This window comes from Hemicordylus capensis, chromosome 13 (genome assembly GCF_027244095.1).
Source record: "Hemicordylus capensis ecotype Gifberg chromosome 13, rHemCap1.1.pri, whole genome shotgun sequence".
NCBI lineage: Eukaryota > Metazoa > Chordata > Lepidosauria > Squamata > Cordylidae > Hemicordylus > Hemicordylus capensis.
The window spans coordinates 5,417,022-5,438,327 of NC_069669.1; the positions used below are offsets into that span (position 1 = coordinate 5,417,022).

General features: G+C 54.1%; 3 long non-coding RNA genes across 3 annotated transcripts; all 3 read left to right on the top strand.

Moving 5' to 3' along the window:
• Positions 1-1,392: 1,392 nt before the first annotated feature.
• On the top strand, positions 1,393-4,310 carry LOC128336730 (uncharacterized). Its single transcript, XR_008312052.1, has 2 exons — positions 1,393-2,818; positions 3,786-4,310. It is a non-coding gene; the product is annotated as an uncharacterized LOC128336730 (long non-coding RNA).
• Positions 4,311-4,780: 470 nt separating this feature from the next.
• On the top strand, positions 4,781-11,704 carry LOC128336733 (uncharacterized). The gene is made up of 3 exons (XR_008312055.1): positions 4,781-7,654; positions 7,829-10,766; positions 11,637-11,704. It is a non-coding gene; the product is annotated as an uncharacterized LOC128336733 (long non-coding RNA).
• A 470-nt stretch (positions 11,705-12,174) lies between these two features.
• Positions 12,175-19,371, top strand: LOC128336728 (uncharacterized). Its single transcript, XR_008312050.1, has 3 exons — positions 12,175-15,048; positions 15,223-17,834; positions 18,127-19,371. It is a non-coding gene; the product is annotated as an uncharacterized LOC128336728 (long non-coding RNA).
• Positions 19,372-21,306: the final 1,935 nt, after the last annotated feature.

A 21,306-nucleotide genomic window follows, 5' to 3' on the forward strand; every position in this document is an offset into this window, starting at 1 on the left:
GAGAGGAAACTGGGCCAGAAGCCATGTACCTGTCTGTGGCAGCAGCCTCAACCTGGCAAGAGCCCTGGAAGGGGTGAGCAGAGCCTGCCTGGTTTAGCAGAGAAGGGCAGAAAAGCAGGCGGCTGCTCAGACTCTTGAAGGGGTAGGTGGGTTACAGGATAGGTGGAAACCCCAACACGACTGGATTGCTAGCAAAAATACAGAATTGTGAAGGATAAAAGTAACTGGGAAGAATAAAACACATGAGCTTGAGATGGGTAGTTTAAAGCACTGCAACCTTCGATTCCCTGTTGGTGCTGGAATGACAACTCACAGCATCATCAGACTCACAGTTGTGGTTCAGTGGATGGAGAGTCAAGGTTACCTGCCCCTGGTCCAAGGGTGATAGGAGTCAAGGAGGTGGGGTTTCTGTGGGAAAGAATACTCTGCACTCTTTGGAATAGGAGAGAATATTTTGGCGGATTATTCTAGGGAGGGGACCTGGAACCTAGATGCTCTTCCCAGAGTGGCTCCATCTCCTAAGGGGAATATTTTACAGTGCTAACTCACTGAGTCTCCCATTCATATGCAACCAGGGTGGACCCTACTTAGCTAAGGGGACAAGTCATGCTAGCTACCACAAGACCAGCTCTCTTTCAATTGATCAATTTACTTGAAAATTGGAATTTAGTTGGATTTTCTTTGTGGTTTTTTTTAGAAAATATTTTAAAGGATTTCACACACACACACACACACACACACACACACACACACACACACACCAGGACAGTCAGAATTCTGAAATTATCCGGGAGAGAGGCAGAAGCGTGGGTTGTGTCGTCCTCCAGGCCCTTTCCGCGCCGAGGGGACCAGTTCGAAGGGGCCAAGGGCTCCGAGGCTGGCCAGGCTTGTAGGCCGACTCCCCTCCCCGCCTGACCCCAGCGGCAGCAGTTTGGGACAAAGCAATTGCTCTGCAAGGGAAAGGGGGCGTGATGTGGCCCTATGCCTTTTCCTTCTCTGTACACACAGGCTGTGTAGCCTATTGCACGACATTTAGAAGCCTACACAGACTGGGGGGGAGATCCCCTCAGAACTGAACTCCTGATACACTCTTGCAAAACAATGTTTAGTCTTTGGTGAAGACTCTGTGGAGAGTAACAGTGGGGTTTGCGGGAAGCATCTCTGGTGGAAATGGGGTTCTGGGCTTGAGAGGTGCCTGGCAAAAACCTGACTTTTCTCGTTCTTACCAGCCACTTCTTTACGCCATCTAACATAATATAATTTGTGCATGGCTTCAGTTTTTGAAATACACAAATGTTCTTTTAGAACTACTCCATTTGCTTGTTTGAAACTGAATGTTTTGTGTCTGGTTACATCTTTCGAAAAGCCCAGAGAGCAAAAGGGGAACTGTTCTGCCTACAACTCAGGCAAAGGGGCATGTTTTTAAAGTTGTGGTGCTCTAGTCTGATATTAAGCAGGGGGAAGTGTTTGTCCCTTTTCAGCCCAGTATAGCATGTCTTCAGTGGCTATTGCTGCTGTCTCCATCTTCCCCCCTGCCACCCCAAGCCCCACTGTAAGCTCTTTGGGGCAAGGAACAATTTTCTCATACTTTGTGAACATTGCTTTCAGAGCATTCTTGTGTGTAGAAAACCGGGATATAAACACATTTTTATTATAAACCGATAACTTCCAGAAGTTCTTAGCAGTGGAAACGGCAGCTCAAGCATCTCTTCATGACAGATATGCGGGGCGTTAAAATGGAGGATCAATATCAGCTGAGATGGCCTCAAAAACAGTACAAGAGCTGTTGCTGAAGCAATATTTATTCCAATTTAGAGGACACATCTTTTTCAAGGAATCTCTTCACTTGACTGCCTGAGAGAAATGTGTCAAGAACACATCTCTCTCAGGCAGTCGAGTGAAAACAACCCTTGGAAAATATATACTATCGAAACACATCAAAATAAATGTCTTCAGATGCAGGGGTCCCCCTGTTCCCTTGTGGAGTGGGTAGATTGGGCAAAAGAGCCTGCCAGTATCTGTGGGAGCTCTTTTTCTCCTCAGCTGCCCCCAAGTCCTTCCAGTCAGGCTGCTGTAGGGTTGCCCACTCCAAACTGGGGTCTCTAGGAATGGGTACTGTGGAGAAATATTGGAGAAAATAATATCTCCAGGAACGATTTCTTGTCAGAAAGAGTTGCTAACTCTGGTGTGTGCCTTGTAGGTAGGGGAGCTTGGAGAGAAATGAATGGACACTGGAGAAATATTGAAGGGAATAGGCACCCTGAGCAGTATTGAACTGTGGGCGTGGGGTATAAATATTTCAAATAATAAGAATAAAATAATAACAACATCTCCAGGAACGATTCCTGTCAGAAAGAGTTGCTAACTCGGGCCAGTCATGGCCTGAGAATTGCAGATTGAAAGAGGTGAAACTTGGTTCAGTTTGGGGGGGGGGCGGTAAAAGCGGGAAAGGCCATTAGAGTTGGGCATTCCCCCTCCCCCCACCCATTTCCCCTCAGCAGCCCTCTTTTTTCTTTAACGGCTCTGTCAAGTCTCCGCGCGCAAACTTTGGTCGGTCGTTGATTGGCTGGCTGCTGGTTATGCCACTCCAGGACTAGACAGCACGAGCCTGCTTGCTCGCCGTTGATTGGCCAGCTTCTGGCTCCGCCCAGGCAACTGGACAATTTCTGCTTGTCTCCTCGCATTTTGAATTTAGGCGCCTGACGTGGAGGGAGGCTCGAGGGAGAGGGCCTCAGTGTCGCCTCAAGGCGCGAGCAGGGACGCCGGCAGGGGTGGAAAGCCAAGGCGGGCCGCTAGCCCAAGGCCCCTCCGTTGCAATGTATTGCGCCCCCCCCACACACACACTCTCAGTGGCATGCCTTCTTTTTCTCACTCTCGTTTCAGCCTCGCGAAGCAGCACTGAGAGAACGAGCAAGGAGCCCCACGAGAGTCGCGCATGCTGGAAGGGGGATTGTTGAGAGGATTTCTAGAGCTCCCCACACAGCTCTGAGAGGCAGCTTCCCCTGGGAGATAGGGGCTGCCTCAAAAGAGCACCTTGGTGCTTCAGTGGCAACGTGGTAGCCTGTAAATGTACCCCCAACCCTGTGAGGAGGCTCCTTTGTCTGGACGGTGGTGGCTCCTTAAAAGAGCCTTTAAATTGTTAATAGCAATTCTGTGGCTGGCCTTGGGTGTTTCCAGGGTTTTATTATGGATAGCTTCCCACTCCCATTATCTCTGTATGCTGCTTGGAATATTGTTTAAATACAAACTTATAATATTTGTAAAAAGTAAAACTAAAATAGGCTTTAAATAGGATAAAATCAAATCAGCAGAGAATAAAATCCTGAATAGGATAAAATATAAAAAATAGTGAGCTTGTGCAGTATAATAAAGGAAATATAGGTTATTAATATAACAGGGAAAGTTAACAGAAAAGTGAAGCATTCTAAAAGCAGGTTAGGTATTTTAGAACAATTAGTGTATTAAAATAATATTCAAAGTAGCATATAGAAATAATGAAAAAAGTATATCCATAATAAAAGCCTGAAACCCCAGAAAGCACAGAATTTATTCCTCAAAGCAGTCCCTAAGATGGCTTGGCTGTAGCCCCTCACAGCCAGATTGGATGCCCTGACACACATTGCTCAGAGCAGCCCACAAAGGAGCTAGAACATGACTTGCTTATATGGACTCCATGTTTTTGCTTTGAATAACCCTTAATTTAGCTAGAGAATAGCTTTCTCATTCTAGACTGTATCGCATTGTTCTACATGGCCTCACTAAGTAGCAGTGTGCCTTTCTCCTAGATCTTACACTTTCCCTCTAAGGATCCCCTCATTTAGCTGGTGAGTGTTGATGTACAAACCTTTCTGTGTTTACTTTTCATGCTCTGAATATTGGTGAGATGGCATATCTGACTTGCACAGATGATCAGCTTGGTCTGCCCTGCTGATGGAGGAAGCAAGGATAGTGGAAATGCAGCATCCTTGACCTCTTCAAGCAGTGTGGTGTGCTGACCAGGCTTGGCTGGCTGAAGGGACATGGTGATAAGGCAAGGGAACAAGTCCTGAAGGATTAAGATTTGAGGTTTGGTTCTCCTTCTTTATTTATGACATTTATATGCTGCTCTGTCCAAACAGGTCTCAGTGTCTCAATCGTGGATCGGGCTCCTTGATGAACAAAGATGTTCTTCAATAAACCATTCAAAAGAAAGTAAAGAGTAAAGGTCTTAAAACTTATGAAGCTTTTTTTGTTGTTGTTTAGGAGGAAAAGGGGAGAAAAGACAAAGCAGTACAGAAGGAGGAAGAAAAACAAGCAGAAACGAGAAACAAGAGGAATAAAAAAGGAAGAAATAGGAGGAGGGATTGATTTTAAAGATGCTTGACAGAAGAATCAGGCAGGTTCTGCTTCTACAAACTAGAAGGCTTAATTGCTGACTTCCTCTCTGCCATGCATAACTCCTGAGTTCCTGGAGCCTGGCTTGATTGTGCTGGACTCAAGGTACTTAAGAACCTATGAAAATGTGGGAACATGTCCTTGGTGGCCATACACGTGGGAGACTCTAACAGGGCTGGTGTGTGGCTATCTACTGCAGGACTTCACGTCTTGGCCCTGGGGAGACCTACAATTGTGGGAGCGTGGCCTCTTTTTGATTATTACTATTATTACATTTCTAGCCCGCTCTTCTTCCCAGGAGCTCTTCTAGCCCGCTCTTCTTCCCAGGGTCCTCCAGAAGCCCTTCTAAAGATGGGAAAGTGTCAAGCTCTGGAAAGTGACGAGGCTTTTTTCCTTTCTTTAGAAGGCAACGGGGGAGCAAGGACAGAAGAAAGAGGTGCAGAAGGAGGAAGAGGAACAAGCAGGAAGGCGCCAGCGGAGGAGACGTGAAAAGAAGCAGGAGGAGACCGGCTCTCCAGGAGCTTAGCAGAAGAAACGGGCAGGCTGTGCTTCCACCGGGCGGACGGCTTCATTTCGCTCCCTCTCTCGGCCACTGATCACTCTGCGTGGGGCTGCAGCTGGCCTTGCAGCGTGGCATTCCTGGTGCTGGACTTCATGTCTTTGCACTCAGGAGCCCTGACAGGGGTGGGAGTGCGGCCTTCTCAGGCCGCCCTGAATCTCTCTGCACCGAGTCCCTTGCCATTGGGTGGGAGGTGGCTTGCTCCTGCTGGACCTGAAGTATGTGCGCTGAGCCGCCCCTGGATGGGACTGGGGGTATTGCTTTTTCGCGCCACTGCTTTCTGTATGTGCGCTGAGCTGCCCCTGGGTAGGCTGGCCTGGGGGTGTTGCTTCCTCGCGCCGAGCCTTAGAGGTATGTGCGCTGAGCCGCCCCTGGTCGGGGCTGGGGGCGTTAGCTTTCTCACGCCGAGCTTGATGCCATGTGCGCTGAGCCTGCCCCTGGCTGGGCTCAGCTTGGGGGTGTTGCTTCCTCTCGCGCCGAGCCTTCGGGTATGTGCGCTGAGCCGCCCCGGGCTGGGGCTGGGAGCGTTGCTTTGTGCTGCCAGGCCTTATGTCTCTGCACTGAGCCGCCCCAGTGAGGGCTGGGGGCGTTGCTTCCTCTCGCCACGAGCTTCACGTCTTTGCTCTGAGAAGCCCCTCATTTGGCCAGGGGGTGGCTCTCTCCAAGCCTTGCTGCCTGACTTTGCCCTTCATGCTCCCAGTGGTGTTGAGCTGGCCACTCCGGCCTGCCCACGGAGCAAGCTCGGGACGGTAGAAGTGTGGCCTCCCGGACCTCTTCCAGCAGCAGCAGCAGCCTCTGCTGGCTGAAGGCACACGCCTGACGCTTGGTGTGCTCACGCTCCTCCTTGGCTTGGGCTCTTGCGTGAGCAGGGCTGCTCCTCAAGAAGGCCTTCTGAAGAGGGAAAAGAGTCAAGAGCTGCGAGAAGCTGATCTCTTGCCTTGGGAGGCAAAGGAGAGAAAGGGCAGAAGAAAGAAGTGCCGCAGGCTGGCGAAAGAGAAGCCGCAAGGAGCAACAGGAGGAGACCTGGACGGGGAAGAAGGAGGCGGAGAAGACTGGCTCTCAAGCAGCTTCACAGAAGGAAGAAGGGGGAGCTTCCGCTCCCACCAGCTGGAGGGCCTCATTGCTGCCCTTCTCTCTGCTCCGTCTCCCTGAGTAGCCACTGGTTTGGGAGGGGCGTGGACAGAACAGGATGGACTCGGTGTCCATCCGCTCAGTGGCCCTTTCTTGAACTGGGCTGCGGCTTTCTTGTGCTGGACTTCATGTCTCTGCACTTGGGGAGCCCTACAAATAGTGAGAGGGTGGCCCTCATAGGGGCCATCCAAGGGGCAGCCCCTATTTCAGCTGAGGTGTGGCTTTCTCGGGCTGGACTTTATGTCTTTGCACTGGGGAACCCTACGACTGTGGGAGCGTGGCCTTCTTGGTGTCTGTATACTGGAGAAGCCCGGATTGGTCTGGGGAGTGGCCTTCTCGTGCTGGACTTTACGTCTTTGCACTGGGGAGCCCTACAAATAGTGAGAGGGTGGCCCTCATAGGTGCCATCCAAGGGGCAGCCCCTATTTCAGCTGAGGTGTGGCTTTCTCGGGCTGGACTTTATGTCTTTGCACTGGGGAGCCCTACGACTGTGGGAAGTGTCTGTATACTGGAGAACTCCTGATTTGTCTGGGGGCGTGTTTCTCGTGCTGGACTTCACGTCTCTGCACTGGGGAGCCCTACAAATAGTGAGAGGGTGGCCCTTGTAGGGGCCGTACACGGAGCAGCCCCCATTTCGGCTGAGGTGTGGCTTTCTCGTGCTGGACTTTATGTCTTTGCACTGGGGAGCCCTACGACTGTGGGAAGTGTCTGTATACTGGAGAAGCCCGGATTGGTCTGGGGAGTGGCCTTCTCGTGCTGGACTTCACGTCTCTGCACTGGGGAGCCCTACAAATAGTGAGAGGGTGGCCCTCGTAGGGGCCGTACACGGAGCAGCCCCCATTTCGGCTGAGGTGTGGCTTTCTCGTGCTGGACTTCACGTCTTTGCACTGCGGAGCCCTACAATTGTGGGAGCGTGGCCTCTTTTTGATTATTATTATTTTGACATTTCTAGCCCGCTCTTCTTCCCAGGAGCCCAAAGCGGTGTACTGCATACTTGTTTCCCCCCCTCCCACAACAACCCTGTGAGTAGGTTAGGCTGAGAGAGAAGCGACTGGCCCAGAGTCACCCAGCTAGTAGCATGGCTGAATGGGGATTTGGACTCGAGTCTCCCCGGTCCTAGTAAACTAGGGAACCCCTGATTTGGCTGTGGTGCCGGTTTCACGTGCTGGACTTCACGTCTTTGCACTGGGGAGCCCTACAATGGTAAGAGTATGGCCATCGTAGTGGCTGTATACTGGGGACCCCCGATTTGGCTGGGGAGCGGCTTTCTCATGCTGGACTTCACGTCCTGGCCCTGGGGAGCCCCGAAAGAGGTGGGAGTATGTCCTCCCCAGACGAGCCTGAGTGTCTGTATGCTGCGTGGCTGCTCATTTATCCGCAGGGTGCCGTTCCTCGCTGCGTGACTTTGCCCTTCATCTTGCAAGTGGTGATGAGTTGGCATCTCCCAACTGCCCCGTCCCTAGTCTTCAGCTTGGCGCGCCCTGCCCACGGAGAAAGCCAGGGACGGTGGAAGTGCGGCATCCATGACCTCTTCAAGCAGCGTGGTGTGCCGAGGAGCGGGCCCTGCTGGCTGGCTGAAGAAGGCACACGGTGAGTGGTCTCCGGTCGGGCCGGAGACGCGGCCCGAAGCCTTGCGCTTTGAGGTCTCCTTCTCCTTGGCTTTTGCTCTTGGATGGACAGGGCTCCCGGGTCCTCCAGAAGCCCTTCTAAAGAGGGGAAAGTGTCAAGCTCTGGAAAGTGACGAGGCTTTTTCCCTTTCTTTAGAAGGCAACGGGGGAGCAAGGACAGAAGAAAGAGGTGCAGGAGGAGGAAGAGGAACAAGCAGGAAGGCGCCAGCGGAGGAGACGTGAAAAGAAGCAGGAGGAGACCGGCTCTCCAGGAGCTTAGCAGAAGAAACGGGCAGGCTGTGCTTCCACCGGGCGGACGGCTTCATTTCGCTCCCTCTCTGGGCCACTGATCACTCTGCGTGGGGCTGCAGCTGGCCCTGCAGCGTGGCATTCCTGGTGCTGGACTTCATGTCTTTGCACTCAGGAGCCCTGACAGGGGTGGGAGTGCGGCCTTCTCAGGCCGCCCTGAATCTCTCTGCACCGAGTCCCTTGCCATTGGGTGGGAGGTGGCTTGCTCCTGCTGGACCTGAAGTATGTGTGCTGAGCCGCCCCTGGATGGGACTGGGGGTATTGCTTTTTCGCGCCACTGCTTTCTGTATGTGCGCTGAGCTGCCCCTGGGTAGGCTGGCCTGGGGGTGTTGCTTCCTCGCGCCGAGCCTTAGAGGTATGTGCGCTGAGCCGCCCCTGGTCGGGGCTGGGGGCGTTAGCTTTCTCACGCCGAGCTTGATGCCATGTGCGCTGAGCCTGCCCCTGGCTGGGCTCAGCTTGGGGGTGTTGCTTCCTCTCGCGCCGAGCCTTCGGGTATGTGCGCTGAGCCGCCCCGGGCTGGGGCTGGGAGCGTTGCTTTGTGCTGCCAGGCCTTATGTCTCTGCACTGAGCCGCCCCAGTGAGGGCTGGGGGCGTTGCTTCCTCTCGCCACGAGCTTCACGTCTTTGCTCTGAGAAGCCCCTCATTTGGCCAGGGGGTGGCTCTCTCCAAGCCTTGCTGCCTGACTTTGCCCTTCATGCTCCCAGTGGTGTTGAGCTGGCCACTCCGGCCTGCCCACGGAGCAAGCTCGGGACGGTAGAAGTGTGGCCTCCCGGACCTCTTCCAGCAGCAGCAGCAGCCTCTGCTGGCTGAAGGCACACGCCTGACGCTTGGTGTGCTCACGCTCCTCCTTGGCTTGGGCTCTTGCGTGAGCAGGGCTGCTCCTCAAGAAGGCCTTCTGAAGAGGGAAAAGAGTCAAGAGCTGCGAGAAGCTGATCTCTTGCCTTGGGAGGCAAAGGAGAGAAAGGGCAGAAGAAAGAAGTGCCGCAGGCTGGCGAAAGAGAAGCCGCAAGGAGCAACAGGAGGAGACCTGGACGGGGAAGAAGGAGGCGGAGAAGACTGGCTCTCAAGCAGCTTCACAGAAGGAAGAAGGGGGAGATTCCGCTCCCACCAGCTGGAGGGCCTCATTGCTGCCCTTCTCTCTGCTCTGTCTCCCTGAGTGGAGGATGATTTACCTGGAGCCTGGCTGCTTCAGGAGGCTTGGGATGTCCCTGCCCTGAGTAGCCACTGGTTTGGGAGGGGCGTGGACAGAACAGGATGGACTCGGTGTCCATCCGCTCAGTGGCCCTTTCTTGAACTGGGCTGCGGCTTTCTCGTGCTGGACTTCATGTCTCTGCACTTGGGGAGCCCTACAAATAGTGAGAGGGTGGCCCTCATAGGGGCCATCCAAGGGGCAGCCCCTATTTCAGCTGAGGTGTGGCTTTCTCGGGCTGGACTTTATGTCTTTGCACTGGGGAGCCCTACGACTGTGGGAGCGTGGCCTTCTTGGTGTCTGTATACTGGAGAAGCCCGGATTGGTCTGGGGAGTGGCCTTCTCGTGCTGGACTTTACGTCTTTGCACTGGGGAGCCCTACAAATAGTGAGAGGGTGGCCCTCATAGGTGCCATCCAAGGGGCAGCCCCTATTTCAGCTGAGGTGTGGCTTTCTCGGGCTGGACTTTATGTCTTTGCACTGGGGAGCCCTACGACTGTGGGAAGTGTCTGTATACTGGAGAAGCCCGGATTGGTCTGGGGAGTGGCCTTCTCGTGCTGGACTTCACGTCTCTGCACTGGGGAGCCCTTCAAATAGTGAGAGGGTGGCCCTTGTAGGGGCCGTACACGGAGCAGCCCCCATTTCGGCTGAGGTGTGGCTTTCTCGTGCTGGACTTTATGTCTTTGCACTGGGGAGCCCTACGACTGGGAAGTGTCTGTATACTGGAGAAGCCCGGATTGGTCTGGGGAGTGGCCTTCTCGTGCTGGACTTCACGTCTCTGCACTGGGGAGCCCTACAAATAGTGAGAGGGTGGCCCTCGTAGGGGCCGTACACGGAGCAGACCCCATTTCGGCTGAGGTGTGGCTTTCTCGTGCTGGACTTCACGTCTTTGCACTGCGGAGCCCTACAATTGTGGGAGCGTGGCCTCTTTTTGATTATTATTATTTTGACATTTCTAGCCTGCTCTTCTTCCCAGGAGCCCAAAGCGGTGTACTGCATACTTGTTTCCCCCCCGTCCCACAACAACCCTGTGAGTAGGTTAGGCTGAGAGAGAAGCGACTGGCCCAGAGTCACCCAGCTAGTAGCATGGCTGAATGGGGATTTGGACTCGAGTCTCCCCGGTCCTAGTAAACTAGGGAACCCCTGATTTGGCTGTGGTGCCGGTTTCACGTGCTGGACTTCACGTCTTTGCACTGGGGAGCCCTACAATGGTAAGAGTATGGCCATCGTAGTGGCTGTATACTGGGGACCCTCGATTTGGCCGGAGAGCGGCTTTCTCATGCTGGACTTCACGTCCTGGCCCTGGGGAGCCCCAAAAGAGGTGGGAGTATGTCCTCCCCAGACGAGCCTGAGTGTCTGTATGCTGCGTGGCTGCTCATTTATCCGCAGGGTGCCGTTCCTCGCTGCGTGACTTTGCCCTTCATCTTGCAAGTGGTGATGAGTTGGCATCTCCCAACTGCCCCGTCCCTAGTCTTCAGCTTGGCGCGCCCTGCCCACGGAGAAAGCCAGGGACGGTGGAAGTGCGGCATCCATGACCCCTTCAAGCAGCGTGGTGTGCCGAGGAGCGGGCCCTGCTGGCTGGCTGAAGAAGGCACACGGTGAGTGGTCTCCGGTCGGGCCGGGAGACGCGGCCCGAAGCCTTGCGCTTTGAGGTCTCCTTCTCCTTGGCTTGGGCTCTTGGATGGACAGGGCTCCCGGGTCAAAGTAGCATATAGAAATAATGAAAAAAGTATATCCATAATAAAAGCCTGAAACCCCAGAAAGCACAGAATTTATTCCTCAAAGCAGTCCCTAAGATGGCTTGGCTGTAGCCCCTCACAGCCAGATTGGATGCCCTGACACACATTGCTCAGAGCAGCCCACAAAGGAGCTAGAACATGACTTGCTTATATGGACTCCATGTTTTTGCTTTGAATAACCCTTAATTTAGCTAGAGAATAGCTTTCTCATTCTAGACTGTATCGCATTGTTCTACATGGCCTCACTAAGTAGCAGTGTGCCTTTCTCCTAGATCTTACACTTTCCCTCTAAGGATCCCCTCATTTAGCTGGTGAGTGTTGATGTACAAACCTTTCTGTGTTTACTTTTCATGCTCTGAATATTGGTGAGATGGCATATCTGACTTGCACAGATGATCAGCTTGGTCTGCCCTGCTGATGGAGGAAGCAAGGATAGTGGAAATGCAGCATCCTTGACCTCTTCAAGCAGTGTGGTGTGCTGACCAGGCTTGGCTGGCTGAAGGGACATGGTGATAAGGCAAGGGAACAAGTCCTGAAGGATTAAGATTTGAGGTTTGGTTCTCCTTCTTTATTTATGACATTTATATGCTGCTCTGTCCAAACAGGTCTCAGTGTCTCAATCGTGGATCGGGCTCCTTGATGAACAAAGATGTTCTTCAATAAACCATTCAAAAGAAAGTAAAGAGTAAAGGTCTTAAAACTTATGAAGCTTTTTTTGTTGTTGTTTAGGAGGAAAAGGGGAGAAAAGACAAAGCAGTACAGAAGGAGGAAGAAAAACAAGCAGAAACGAGAAACAAGAGGAATAAAAAAGGAAGAAATAGGAGGAGGGATTGATTTTAAAGATGCTTGACAGAAGAATCAGGCAGGTTCTGCTTCTACAAACTAGAAGGCTTAATTGCTGACTTCCTCTCTGCCATGCATAACTCCTGAGTTCCTGGAGCCTGGCTTGATTGTGCTGGACTCAAGGTACTTAAGAACCTATGAAAATGTGGGAACATGTCCTTGGTGGCCATACACGTGGGAGACTCTAACAGGGCTGGTGTGTGGCTATCTACTGCAGGACTTCACGTCTTGGCCCTGGGGAGACCTACAATTGTGGGAGCGTGGCCTCTTTTTGATTATTACTATTATTACATTTCTAGCCCGCTCTTCTTCCCAGGAGCTCTTCTAGCCCGCTCTTCTTCCCAGGGTCCTCCAGAAGCCCTTCTAAAGATGGGAAAGTGTCAAGCTCTGGAAAGTGACGAGGCTTTTTTCCTTTCTTTAGAAGGCAACGGGGGAGCAAGGACAGAAGAAAGAGGTGCAGAAGGAGGAAGAGGAACAAGCAGGAAGGCGCCAGCGGAGGAGACGTGAAAAGAAGCAGGAGGAGACCGGCTCTCCAGGAGCTTAGCAGAAGAAACGGGCAGGCTGTGCTTCCACCGGGCGGACGGCTTCATTTCGCTCCCTCTCTCGGCCACTGATCACTCTGCGTGGGGCTGCAGCTGGCCTTGCAGCGTGGCATTCCTGGTGCTGGACTTCATGTCTTTGCACTCAGGAGCCCTGACAGGGGTGGGAGTGCGGCCTTCTCAGGCCGCCCTGAATCTCTCTGCACCGAGTCCCTTGCCATTGGGTGGGAGGTGGCTTGCTCCTGCTGGACCTGAAGTATGTGCGCTGAGCCGCCCCTGGATGGGACTGGGGGTATTGCTTTTTCGCGCCACTGCTTTCTGTATGTGCGCTGAGCTGCCCCTGGGTAGGCTGGCCTGGGGGTGTTGCTTCCTCGCGCCGAGCCTTAGAGGTATGTGCGCTGAGCCGCCCCTGGTCGGGGCTGGGGGCGTTAGCTTTCTCACGCCGAGCTTGATGCCATGTGCGCTGAGCCTGCCCCTGGCTGGGCTCAGCTTGGGGGTGTTGCTTCCTCTCGCGCCGAGCCTTCGGGTATGTGCGCTGAGCCGCCCCGGGCTGGGGCTGGGAGCGTTGCTTTGTGCTGCCAGGCCTTATGTCTCTGCACTGAGCCGCCCCAGTGAGGGCTGGGGGCGTTGCTTCCTCTCGCCACGAGCTTCACGTCTTTGCTCTGAGAAGCCCCTCATTTGGCCAGGGGGTGGCTCTCTCCAAGCCTTGCTGCCTGACTTTGCCCTTCATGCTCCCAGTGGTGTTGAGCTGGCCACTCCGGCCTGCCCACGGAGCAAGCTCGGGACGGTAGAAGTGTGGCCTCCCGGACCTCTTCCAGCAGCAGCAGCAGCCTCTGCTGGCTGAAGGCACACGCCTGACGCTTGGTGTGCTCACGCTCCTCCTTGGCTTGGGCTCTTGCGTGAGCAGGGCTGCTCCTCAAGAAGGCCTTCTGAAGAGGGAAAAGAGTCAAGAGCTGCGAGAAGCTGATCTCTTGCCTTGGGAGGCAAAGGAGAGAAAGGGCAGAAGAAAGAAGTGCCGCAGGCTGGCGAAAGAGAAGCCGCAAGGAGCAACAGGAGGAGACCTGGACGGGGAAGAAGGAGGCGGAGAAGACTGGCTCTCAAGCAGCTTCACAGAAGGAAGAAGGGGGAGCTTCCGCTCCCACCAGCTGGAGGGCCTCATTGCTGCCCTTCTCTCTGCTCCGTCTCCCTGAGTAGCCACTGGTTTGGGAGGGGCGTGGACAGAACAGGATGGACTCGGTGTCCATCCGCTCAGTGGCCCTTTCTTGAACTGGGCTGCGGCTTTCTTGTGCTGGACTTCATGTCTCTGCACTTGGGGAGCCCTACAAATAGTGAGAGGGTGGCCCTCATAGGGGCCATCCAAGGGGCAGCCCCTATTTCAGCTGAGGTGTGGCTTTCTCGGGCTGGACTTTATGTCTTTGCACTGGGGAACCCTACGACTGTGGGAGCGTGGCCTTCTTGGTGTCTGTATACTGGAGAAGCCCGGATTGGTCTGGGGAGTGGCCTTCTCGTGCTGGACTTTACGTCTTTGCACTGGGGAGCCCTACAAATAGTGAGAGGGTGGCCCTCATAGGTGCCATCCAAGGGGCAGCCCCTATTTCAGCTGAGGTGTGGCTTTCTCGGGCTGGACTTTATGTCTTTGCACTGGGGAGCCCTACGACTGTGGGAAGTGTCTGTATACTGGAGAACTCCTGATTTGTCTGGGGGCGTGTTTCTCGTGCTGGACTTCACGTCTCTGCACTGGGGAGCCCTACAAATAGTGAGAGGGTGGCCCTTGTAGGGGCCGTACACGGAGCAGCCCCCATTTCGGCTGAGGTGTGGCTTTCTCGTGCTGGACTTTATGTCTTTGCACTGGGGAGCCCTACGACTGTGGGAAGTGTCTGTATACTGGAGAAGCCCGGATTGGTCTGGGGAGTGGCCTTCTCGTGCTGGACTTCACGTCTCTGCACTGGGGAGCCCTACAAATAGTGAGAGGGTGGCCCTCGTAGGGGCCGTACACGGAGCAGCCCCCATTTCGGCTGAGGTGTGGCTTTCTCGTGCTGGACTTCACGTCTTTGCACTGCGGAGCCCTACAATTGTGGGAGCGTGGCCTCTTTTTGATTATTATTATTTTGACATTTCTAGCCCGCTCTTCTTCCCAGGAGCCCAAAGCGGTGTACTGCATACTTGTTTCCCCCCCTCCCACAACAACCCTGTGAGTAGGTTAGGCTGAGAGAGAAGCGACTGGCCCAGAGTCACCCAGCTAGTAGCATGGCTGAATGGGGATTTGGACTCGAGTCTCCCCGGTCCTAGTAAACTAGGGAACCCCTGATTTGGCTGTGGTGCCGGTTTCACGTGCTGGACTTCACGTCTTTGCACTGGGGAGCCCTACAATGGTAAGAGTATGGCCATCGTAGTGGCTGTATACTGGGGACCCCCGATTTGGCTGGGGAGCGGCTTTCTCATGCTGGACTTCACGTCCTGGCCCTGGGGAGCCCCGAAAGAGGTGGGAGTATGTCCTCCCCAGACGAGCCTGAGTGTCTGTATGCTGCGTGGCTGCTCATTTATCCGCAGGGTGCCGTTCCTCGCTGCGTGACTTTGCCCTTCATCTTGCAAGTGGTGATGAGTTGGCATCTCCCAACTGCCCCGTCCCTAGTCTTCAGCTTGGCGCGCCCTGCCCACGGAGAAAGCCAGGGACGGTGGAAGTGCGGCATCCATGACCTCTTCAAGCAGCGTGGTGTGCCGAGGAGCGGGCCCTGCTGGCTGGCTGAAGAAGGCACACGGTGAGTGGTCTCCGGTCGGGCCGGAGACGCGGCCCGAAGCCTTGCGCTTTGAGGTCTCCTTCTCCTTGGCTTTTGCTCTTGGATGGACAGGGCTCCCGGGTCCTCCAGAAGCCCTTCTAAAGAGGGGAAAGTGTCAAGCTCTGGAAAGTGACGAGGCTTTTTCCCTTTCTTTAGAAGGCAACGGGGGAGCAAGGACAGAAGAAAGAGGTGCAGGAGGAGGAAGAGGAACAAGCAGGAAGGCGCCAGCGGAGGAGACGTGAAAAGAAGCAGGAGGAGACCGGCTCTCCAGGAGCTTAGCAGAAGAAACGGGCAGGCTGTGCTTCCACCGGGCGGACGGCTTCATTTCGCTCCCTCTCTGGGCCACTGATCACTCTGCGTGGGGCTGCAGCTGGCCCTGCAGCGTGGCATTCCTGGTGCTGGACTTCATGTCTTTGCACTCAGGAGCCCTGACAGGGGTGGGAGTGCGGCCTTCTCAGGCCGCCCTGAATCTCTCTGCACCGAGTCCCTTGCCATTGGGTGGGAGGTGGCTTGCTCCTGCTGGACCTGAAGTATGTGTGCTGAGCCGCCCCTGGATGGGACTGGGGGTATTGCTTTTTCGCGCCACTGCTTTCTGTATGTGCGCTGAGCTGCCCCTGGGTAGGCTGGCCTGGGGGTGTTGCTTCCTCGCGCCGAGCCTTAGAGGTATGTGCGCTGAGCCGCCCCTGGTCGGGGCTGGGGGCGTTAGCTTTCTCACGCCGAGCTTGATGCCATGTGCGCTGAGCCTGCCCCTGGCTGGGCTCAGCTTGGGGGTGTTGCTTCCTCTCGCGCCGAGCCTTCGGGTATGTGCGCTGAGCCGCCCCGGGCTGGGGCTGGGAGCGTTGCTTTGTGCTGCCAGGCCTTATGTCTCTGCACTGAGCCGCCCCAGTGAGGGCTGGGGGCGTTGCTTCCTCTCGCCACGAGCTTCACGTCTTTGCTCTGAGAAGCCCCTCATTTGGCCAGGGGGTGGCTCTCTCCAAGCCTTGCTGCCTGACTTTGCCCTTCATGCTCCCAGTGGTGTTGAGCTGGCCACTCCGGCCTGCCCACGGAGCAAGCTCGGGACGGTAGAAGTGTGGCCTCCCGGACCTCTTCCAGCAGCAGCAGCAGCCTCTGCTGGCTGAAGGCACACGCCTGACGCTTGGTGTGCTCACGCTCCTCCTTGGCTTGGGCTCTTGCGTGAGCAGGGCTGCTCCTCAAGAAGGCCTTCTGAAGAAGGAAAAGAGTCAAGAGCTGCGAGAAGCTGATCTCTTGCCTTGGGAGGCAAAGGAGAGAAAGGGCAGAAGAAAGAAGTGCCGCAGGCTGGCGAAAGAGAAGCCGCAAGGAGCAACAGGAGGAGACCTGGACGGGGAAGAAGGAGGCGGAGAAGACTGGCTCTCAAGCAGCTTCACAGAAGGAAGAAGGGGGAGATTCCGCTCCCACCAGCTGGAGGGCCTCATTGCTGCCCTTCTCTCTGCTCTGTCTCCCTGAGTGGAGGATGATTTACCTGGAGCCTGGCTGCTTCAGGAGGCTTGGGATGTCCCTGCCCTGAGTAGCCACTGGTTTGGGAGGGGCGTGGACAGAACAGGATGGACTCGGTGTCCATCCGCTCAGTGGCCCTTTCTTGAACTGGGCTGCGGCTTTCTCGTGCTGGACTTCATGTCTCTGCACTTGGGGAGCCCTACAAATAGTGAGAGGGTGGCCCTCATAGGGGCCATCCAAGGGGCAGCCCCTATTTCAGCTGAGGTGTGGCTTTCTCGGGCTGGACTTTATGTCTTTGCACTGGGGAGCCCTACGACTGGGAGCGTGGCCTTCTTGGTGTCTGTATACTGGAGAAGCCCGGATTGGTCTGGGGAGTGGCCTTCTTGTGCTGGACTTTACGTCTTTGCACTGGGGAGCCCTACAAATAGTGAGAGGGTGGCCCTCATAATGGCCATCCAAGGGGCAGCCCCTATTTCAGCTGAGGTGTGGCTTTCTCGTGCTGGACTTTACGTCTTTGCACTGGGGAGCCCTACAAATAGTGAGAGGGTGGCCCTCATAGGGGCCGTCCAAGGGGCAGCCCCTATTTCAGCTGAGGTGTGGCTTTCTCGGGCTGGACTTTATGTCTTTGCACTGGGGAGCCCTACGACTGTGGGAAGTGTCTGTATACTGGAGAACTCCTGATTTGTCTGGGGGCGTGTTTCTCATGCTGGACTTCACGTCTCTGCACTGGGGAGCCCTACAAATAGTGAGAGGGTGGCCCTCGTAGGGGCCGTACACGGAGCAGCCCCCATTTCGGCTGAGGTGTGGCTTTCTCGTGCTGGACTTAACGTCTTTGCACTGGGGAGCCCTACAAATAGTGAGAGGGTGGCCCTCATAGGGGCCATCCAAGGGGCAGCCCCTATTTCAGCTGAGGTGTGGCTTTCTCGGGCTGGACTTTATGTCTTTGCACTGGGGAGCCCTACAACTGTGGGAGCATGGCCTTCTTGGTGTCTGTATACTGGAGAAGCCCGGATTTGTCTGGGGGGCGTGTTTCTCATGCTGGACTTCACGTCTTTGCACTGTCTGTCTTAGTGGCCATACAGTGGGTTTCAGGTATCACTTTTTCCAATTGGATTTTACATTTTTTCTTTGTATTTTACATTTCAATGTCTGGGGGAGCTTCAATCCTGGTTATATGACTTTGCTCTTCTTTTTCTGAATGGTGATGAAGTGGTACCTCCGGCCTTGCGTGGTACGACAGTAGGGGTGCGACATTTCTGACCTCTTCAAGCGGTGTGGTATGCTGAGCACGCTCTGCTGGCTGAAAGCACACGGTGAGTGGACTGATCAGACCAGGAGATGTGTCGTGAAACCTCAAGCTTTGTGGTCTCATTCCCTTTGGCTTGGGCTCTTGCATGAACATAGATTGTCCTCAACATGCCCTTCTTAAGAGAGAAAAGAGTAAAGAACAAGCTTTTGTCTTTGTTTAGAAGACAAAGGGGAGGGGGACAATAAAGTGTGGAAATCTGGGCTTAGGCACATCGGGTAGGCAGAAAAGAACACAAGTGGGTAAGGATAAGGAGGATAAAGATTCTGAACCTTTTTGGTTCTCCGTGTTTTTAAAAGAGAATAGGAGAAAGATTGAAGGAAGAACTGCAGAACAAGGAGAAAGAACATCAGAAAGTCCCAACAGGAGCCCTGAAGACTAACTGGAGAAGTGGGAGGAGAAGACCGGATAACAAGAAGCAGGAGAGAAGAAACAGGCAGGCTCCCTCCTCGGAGCTGACTGCCTCCTTCACGACTGAGTAGCAATTCTGTCACATAGAAATATCCCCACATTGCTGTGAGCCTGTTTCAACCCAAGATGGCGACCACCTCCAAAGGACTTCACTTTTTGGTGGCGTCTAAATATTGGCACAGCCCTGTGAAGCTGCTTGGCCTGTCCGCTGGTGGGGGTCTCAAAAGAGCGGCATGCTTGAGGGGCAGTTTTCTGGCAGTTCAGTCTTCATGCCTGACCCTGTGTCTCGGCTGCTTCCTGCTCTGAGAAATCCCCAAGGTACTTGGAGTGTGGTTTTCTTCATTCCTGGCTTGATATCTCTGCTTCAGATTGCTCAGAGCCTCCACTGAGATGTCTGGAGAGCCACTGGCCTTGGGTGTGTCCAGGGTTTTATCCTAGATGGCTTCTCTGCCCCCCATTATTTCTGTGTGCTGCTTGCAATATTGTTTAAATACAAACTTAAAATATGTTAGAAACTAAAACAAAAATAGCTGTTGCATAGGATAACATCTAAAAGGATAGGATCAAACCTAAAAAGAATAAACAAGTGTAGTATAATATAAGTAGGATAACATCTAAAAGATTAGGATAAAATCTAAAAAGGTTCAACAAGTGTAGTATAATATAAGACATACAGATCTATTAACTTAATTAGGAAGGCTAATAGGAACTAAAATGAAGCATTTTCAACGTAGATTAGATATTCTAGACCAACTAGTGTATTAAAATAATATTCAAAGCAGCATATGGGAATGGTGAGAAAAAGCACTTTGCTACTGAAAGTCTGAAAGGCCAGAACCCATCCACCACTCGCTCATGTAGCTCTTCCGTGGCTCCGAGTCTCTTCCTGCTAGCATCTTACAGACTATTCCCCCTTTGATGCAAAGATGGGTGCTTGGGCAATTTGATGTAGAAATAAAGATCAATATTGTCTTTGTGTAGCTTTGCTTACTGACAGGCTTATAGGATGCTGAAGAGGGTATTTCTGTCAAGCACCCAGAACTGATTCTTATTTCAAGTTGTTTTAACCTGTGTTTTTTTGTAAATGGCCCAGAGCCATGAGGTTTGCTAAATAAAAAACTCTCCGTATTGTCTGCTAGAATCAAAGATTGCCATAGTTTGTTGAAAGAGTTGTGGCATTCAAGAAGTACTGTTGTCCTGGGCTAGAGTTGGTGCAGCTCTTGCTGGAGAAACTGAGGCTGAGATCCTGCTTGATGAAGAACAGATGCTCATGAAATAAAGGCGAGGAGGGTCTGGCGTGAGATACTTTCTTGGAAACAGAGGACATTTTGAAAAATGGCACTGCTGGGATCAAATGCAGACTGTTAGGAAAGAGACCTCTCCCCCGCCTAATGGTTAAATTGGGTTAAATGAATGATTTTGGTCAAAACAAGTTCAGTCCCAGTTTGCCCAGAGCACAAGAGGAATAGACTGGACCATATAATTACATCTCTTCCTCCATTTTTTGCTCTCTCTGCAGCCTGGACCTAAAGGCCTTTGTCTCTCCTCCACTCCTGCCCGTTAAGCGTCACTCACCCCACACACGCTATTTTTAACATGTGGGTTGAGGGTACAAACAGCAACTGGACCAACAAGAATATAGAACAGGTATATTTATGCATGAGCAGAAACAGTTGAAACACTCAAGGTATTCCCATCCCACATCATGCTTTCCCCACTCTTCTGTCTCTAAAGCATCTGGCACTGGCCACAATCACATTCGTAGTAGGGGCCAGTGGCAACCACTCCACCCAGGACAGACTCAAGAGGATTTGGGGGGGCCCGGGGTGGGTGGAGGCCCTGGTGTCTGGCCTCAGAGTCCAGGGTCAGAGTGCCCCTGGGTGCAATTTTGAAAGAGTAACATGCCAAGCAGGAGGACAGGCCCTTTTCTCCTGTCATCTTTGTGGGGAATGTCTCCAGTGCTCTCTTTCCAAAGGCAATTGACCTCCCAACCACACAAGGTGCTTCTCGTAGATGCAGTAACTGTGGTCCTTCTTCAAGGCACACTCTGCCATGCTTTGAGGGTCGAGTTATACCTGCCTCGTATCACTCCATATCCCCACCAGTAAAATCTTTGTCGCTGGGGTTGCCACCTTCCAGACCTGCCCTGGAAGTTCCAGGAACTGACCTCCATCTCCAGGTAACTTGAAGGCAACCCTTGAGATTGAGAAGGAAGGCGAGCAGGGGCCGTCCCACATCGTGACTCGCCACCCCGACCCAGCAACCCCCGGGAGAGGCAGAAGCGTGGGTCGTGTCCTCCTCCAGGCCCTTTCCGCGCCGAGGGGGCCGAGGCTGGCCAGGCTTGTAGGCCGACTCCCCTCCCCTCCCCTGACCCCACCCGCAGCCCAAAGAGACGCCAGAGAGCCGCGCATCAGAGGCCAACAAGTTTATTGCAGCCGACTGGGAGGCGCATTGCTGCGGCTGCTGCTGGTGTGCGGAGAGGGAGGGAAGGGAGGCCTCGGTGTCCGGCGCGGCGCTCTCCTTCCGCTTAGCGGTGCCTAGTGGTCAGCTCTAGGCTCAGACGCCTGAGGAACGCGTCGCAGGAGAGCTGCAGCTCGGGGATGATGGGACCTCCGTTGTCGAGGGCGATGTTCATCCGGAGGACTTGGCGCGGTGACTGCGGAGGGAGGAGGAAGAGCGTCAGAGGCGGGGGATCACCGGGACGCATCTCCGCCCTACGGGGCCAGCACAGCAGGACGGCCACGAATGCCTCGCCCCGCGCCGTCCAGGCTTGGCCCCAGAGCGACTGCCGGACTGTCTGCTGGGGGGGGGGGAGGCCAGGCAGGCAGGCAGCGAAGGCGGACAAGGGAGCGTCGTCCGGCCAGACGGAGCCAGCAGCAGCAGGACGGCCAGGAACACCGCCCCCGCCCCGCGCCGTCCGGGGAGCCCAGGAGGAGGGACAGTGCAGAGGGCAGCGCTTGGCCCCGGGAGGGAGAGAGGCGACTCACCCCAAAGTTGGTCGGGTCCACTCGCAGCGGGCTGAGCATGTCGGCAGCGATCAGGGACATCTTGGCAGTTGGTCTCAGACT